Genomic DNA, 6,000 nt, shown 5'->3' with positions numbered 1-6,000 from the left:
CCTTCCTCCTGAGTGGATTTCAACTCCAGTTACTGACACCCAGCTTCGATGGACTATGACAAGTACTACAAAACCCGAATGAGAAGAAGCCAACATCAGTTTTGGAAAGCTGTCCCAAGATCCTGGACCAGGCTTGTATTCCCAACCTTCCATCTCCTTTTAACCCTTGTAATTTGTACACTGGATGCCCATTTATGATTGCTATAGTAATCATACTCTTGAGTATATTAGCAATTTTAACACTTTTATGTCATGCTAGTCACCTTTCTTGTGTTTCAGGTTGCCTATTTGGTACCTTTTAATTATTGTTCCTATAACTCTAATACTTTCTATCCTGCTAGACTAAAATAGATCAGAGCTTAAGTACAAAATCTTTTCATTAATTACCAGAATATCATTTCAGGTTTTTCTGACACTATAAACAACTAAGGTTGTTTATTCACCCCACATCTGAATGGACCTAATGGTAATACCTTCTTAAAATGGCCTCATTCTCTTGTTTCACATTATAATCAGTCCAATTGTTGGATATGTCGCCAACTTCCTCTTTCTAGTACAGCTGAGTTACCTTGATGGGTTTCTCCTTTTCAAGGTACAGATTGCAAAGTTCTAAAGTAATTTATTATGATAGAGAGATCTAGTTCCAGTGTTCACAGTTCACGTGATATTACTAATTATGATCCTGAAACCTGGCCAATAGTCAATACATGTTTATTCCTTTTATGTTGCTCAAACTATTCAATTGTCCTAACAATCTGCCCACTAAACAAGAGAAATTGGATTCCACAACAAGAACTATGGAGGTTTCACCCAAATCTGTGACAGATCATTTGGCTCACTCCTAGTTACGGATCTCTAAGGACATCAACACCTTTATGTTGGGAACAGAGAAACCACTGGAAATAACACTTATCTAACTGTACCTGAAATATGGTATGGATACATCCAGAATAATGTCCAAATACTGTCATTCTTAAAGAAAGTGGTTGGTTTGGAACAGATTGGTCTTAAAGGCCAAGTATTTACTGGCTGGTACCCAATGGAACTCAGTAATTATGTAGAACAGACTTTTGTCCTTTGCTCCCACCTGAATGGCTAGGTTGCTGCACCCTGGGGTTCCCTTGGAGGCAGGGAAGAATTCATTCTAAATTAACAACTGTTGGCAATCTTTCTTTCCTTAGGGCCAGATGGACTCATTCGGGCTTCCATTGGTATGACCATCTAGCACTATATTTTTTCCCTCCATAGGAGTAGAAAATGTCATCACCTATAGAAGTCCTGACTAAATTTACTCAGCAGACCTTTAATGATAGCCAAACAGGAATAGCTTTATGGAATTCTGAGATGTCCTTAATGAGAAAGGCCGTCCTTCAAAACAGAATGGCCTTAGATATTTTGACTACATCTCAAGGTGGTACGTGTGCTATAATTGAAACTGAATGTTGTGTTTTTATACCTGATGAATCTTGCAATGCGTCATATCTCTTTAAACACATAAAAAAAATGTGAATGACCTAAGCAATCCCTCACCAAATTTCAATTTGTTAAGTTGGCTCCCTTCAGGTACTAGGTCCCTTCTGTGATCCAGATTACAATTCTAATTTTTGTTACTTCTTGGAATTCTTGTATTAATCATAATATTCAAGCTAATTATGGTTTTCTTTACTCAATGTTGTAAAACTGATAAGCAAGATAGAGTAATGATCGCTTAACAACTTGAGATGGTTGATCATTCTTATAATTCCGAATGACCCTCTTTTTCTGGTAAGGATTATACTTAAGACTTATTCTTTTGAACTAAATGTTTTATTAACATTATCACTATATCTGCTCTCTAAATATTACTGTTATAAGTGATGATTACAAAACTTTTCTGAAGCACATGTACAATGTTTATGTGACAATCCAGAATTACTGACCTATGGGATGATTCCTCTTTCATAATATACCTGGCGGCTCACTAAACTCAGGTATTTCCCCCCAACATGGATAACTGGGTAAATCAATAAAATAAAAGCCAAGTTTCAAGGGACATGATGGACCCAGAGCAGGCAGCAACCACCTTGGCACTGAGGGACAATACATTGATCATCAATGCTTTCTATCAAAAGATTATCAATCAAAAGGGGGAAAATGATGAAAATAATAATAAGAAAGCATTTTTACACATTGAGGTCTATGGGAAAGCCATTCTGGTTTAAATGTGATTCAGTCTAAAACTTGGTTTTCGCAGAGAAGCCTGACTTATGGCCCACCAAACAGGCAGTGTACATCTACTTCAAACATTTTCCCAAAGAATGCACTCTTTAAAGATAGGAATGTAATATTTCCCTTTCTCTGAGGCTAATACCAGCACTTCTTTGAAGATAAGCTTTTCTTCTGAGAGAACCAAGTTCAAGTTGACCTGCTGTGTATGTGCTAAATTAGGGCAAAACATCTCCTTGTGACTTTGGGGAAAAAATTGTACTCCTGTTGTGCTTGATGTATGTTCTTTGTTCTGACAGGGTATATGATCATGCTATAAGCCATGCTTCTCTGGCGTGCTTTCTTCTCTGGGAAAAACAACACTCTTAGGCTAGTCGTCTAATTAACTCATTACATAGCTCTCATCTATTAATTGGTTGTGGATTATTTTCATCAACAGATGTTTCAGCTGAAATGATTTGCCCATTTTTTTATTCTACTGTCTGGTCCTTAAGAATTCTTTGTGCTGCTTATAAGTCATATGTCTTTGTCTGTGTGTGTTTGTGTGTGTGTATGTGTGTGTTTTATTGAGAACCATCTCTGAATTTTAATAAAATCTGAAGCCATTTCATATGGTTAATATTTCCATATGGTTAATATGTTCTGCACTGTTTAGGATATATTTCCTTGTTCTAGGACCATAGGGAATTTTTTTTTTTTGTCTAAAAAAATACGATTTATCTTTAAAATTTAGAACAGCAATACATTCAGAGTTGACTGGTTTTATGAAGTGGGTAATGATCAAGGTTTTTCTTTTTTCCAACATGGCTAGCAAATTTCAGCTTATTCTGAAAATGTTGTATTATGCTTTCTTTTGATATGTCTCACTTGTCATTACTTCCCTCAGGTTAACAGGGCTTCATCCTTAGTGCCGACTTTCCCTTGAAAAGTACTGGTTATCTCTCTCTCTCTTCTTGTCTCATGATGTCTTGGCAATCAAACAGGAGCACGCAATGCAAGTTACTCTTGGTGTCAAAAATATTCAATGGGGGCCAGCCCAGTGGTGCAGCGGTTAAGTTCGCACGTTCTGCTTCAGCAGCCCCAGGGTTCCTGGTTTGGATCCCGGGTGTGGACATGGCACTGTTCACCAAGCCACGCTGTGGTAGGCCTCCCACATATAAAGTGGAGGAAGATGGGCATGGATGTTAGCTCAGGGCCAGTCTTCCTCAGCAAGAAGAGGAGGATTGGCAGCAGATGTTAGCTCAGGGCTAATCTTCCTCAAAAAAAAAAAAAAATCTTCAATGAGCCTTTTGACTCAGAGAAATGACTGTTTCCGTAATTTAAAGGAAAACATGTTGAGTGAGAAAATAGCCTCCAGGGACATCACGGTAGCAACTATCTTCTGGTCACAGACTATAGTTGGAATTCTGGACAACATCTCTCTTCTTTACCATTACGTATACTTTTACGACACTGAATGCAGGTTGAGGGCCACAGATTTGATTCTCAAGCACCTGACTATGTCCAACTCCTTGATCATTCTCTTTACAGGAATCTCCCAGACAATGGCAGCTTTTGGGTTTAAATATTTTTTAGTGATGTTTCATGCAAACTTCTTTTTATGTTCACAGAGTTGGCAGGGGTGTATCCTTTGGCAGCTCTTGCCTCTTGAGTGTGTGCCAATCATGATCAACCCCGTGAACTCCCGTTGGAAGGATCTTAGAGTCAAAGCTCCAAAGCACAGAGGCTTTTCCATTTTCCTCTTCAGGAGCCAATTCATGTTTTTAAATTTAATGAATATTTCCTATGTATATGTTTGGCAAATGGAGCACCAAAAACCTCACTAAGAAAAGAGATTTGGGATACTGTTCTGCTATAGATCATGAGAAAATCACAGGCTCAGTACATCAGCATTGATAGTATTTTCTGAAGTTTCATTTTCTATGCTGACTGACTGGGCCAGTGGCTCCATGGATTTTGTCCTGTACAGGCATAAGCAGCGGGCTCAACACATTCACAGGACAAATGATTCTCCCAGATCCTCCCCTCTGTGTCCAGAGCCACCCAAAGCATTCTTGTCCTGGTGAGCACCTTTGTGTCTTTTTATTCCCTCTTCTCCATCTTTCATATTTGCAATGCTCTTATTTACAATCCCAATTGGTGGTTGATGAATGCTGCTTCCCTAATATGTGTGTATTTCAACTGTCAGCCCCTTTCTGCTTATAAGTTATGACTCCACTATAACCAGGTTCTTTGTATGGATAACAAACACTGTATATGTATAGTAAGCCTTGAAGCCAAGTAGTCTCAGTCTTCTTGCTATTACGGGTCTTCTGACTCTCCATATAAACTTTAGGATATAGGATACTAGGATATCAAAGTTCATTGATATCCACAGAATAACCTGTTGGTATTTTGATTGGGATTGCATTGAATCTGTAGGTAAGTAGGGAAGAACTGACATCTTGACAATATTGAGTCTTCCTATCCATGAACATGAAATGTCTCTCCATTTATTTAGTTCTTCTTTGATTTCGTCCATCACTTATATAGCTCCCCTCATGTAGATCTTGTACATACTATGTTAGATTTATGTCTAAGTATATTACCCTTTTTGGTGCTAATGTAAATGTTATTTTGCTTTTAATTTCAAATTCCACTTCTTCATTGCTAATTTATAAGAAAATTATTGACTTTTATATATTAAACCTCTTAGTCAGTTTGGGCTGCTATAACAAAGTATCAGAGATTAGGTGATTTATAAACAACAGATGTGTCTTACTAATCTGGAAGCTGAGAAATCCAAGATCAAGGTGCTGGCTGATTTTCTGTCTGGTGAGTCCTCTTTCTGGTTGCAGATGGCTGTCTTCTTGTTGTATCCTCATACGGCAGAGAGTAGGAGAGTCTCTGAGGCCCCTTTTATAAGGGCTCTAATCTCATTCACAATGGCTCCACTCTGATGAACTAATTACCTCCCAAAGGTCCCACCTGCACATACCATCACACCATGGGTAATAACTTCAACATATAAATTTTGGGTGGGAGACACAAACATTCTGTCCATTGTATTAACCATGTATCCTTCAATCATGCTATAATGACTTAAAAGTTCCAAAACTTTTCTGTTGATTCCTGAGTTTCTACATATCAATGTCAAAGATAGTTTTACTTCTTCCTTCCCAAGATGCATATTTTCCATTTCCTTTTCTTATTGCACTAGCTAGGACTCCCACTAGAATGTTGAAAAAGAATGGTGAGAGAAGACATTCTTGTCACTGAATCGTACACTTTGAGAGTGAATTTTGTGGTATGTGACATATACTTCATTTAAACAATCAAGCAGAAACATCTACTAGCTTTACGTTGGACTTAGAAAAAACGTGCTGACCCTGTCCTACAAAGCCTTGGAGATACAAGGTCCAGCATCCATTACAATAAGGGAGGCCAGAGATGATAATGATTATGGCAATGAGAATGAAATGAGAGGAACTGGAGATTATTTTAAGGTAAAACGAATATATTGTTTTCCCCAAATCCAACTATTAGATTTGTGGGGTACCAAAAGGTTTCCTGACTCCACCTTACCAGATTTAGATTCCAGTTCACCATTTTGTATTGTCCCACTTCTTTAATTGAACTAAAGATGTAAAGGAAGTCTCCCTCTTTATATCATAGAGCACTTACTTTGCACCTGTTATTGTCCTAGGTACATTTTCATGTTACACAGCCTTAAAACAATTTTTAGTTTATGTATCTTCAAATTTTCTAATGGAAGTAACAGGGGGAAAAATATAAGTTAAATATAAAAAATGTGTT

Source organism: Equus quagga, chromosome 13 (genome assembly GCF_021613505.1).
Source record: "Equus quagga isolate Etosha38 chromosome 13, UCLA_HA_Equagga_1.0, whole genome shotgun sequence".
NCBI lineage: Eukaryota > Metazoa > Chordata > Mammalia > Perissodactyla > Equidae > Equus > Equus quagga.
Note: the sequence above shows the minus strand (reverse complement) of the source record.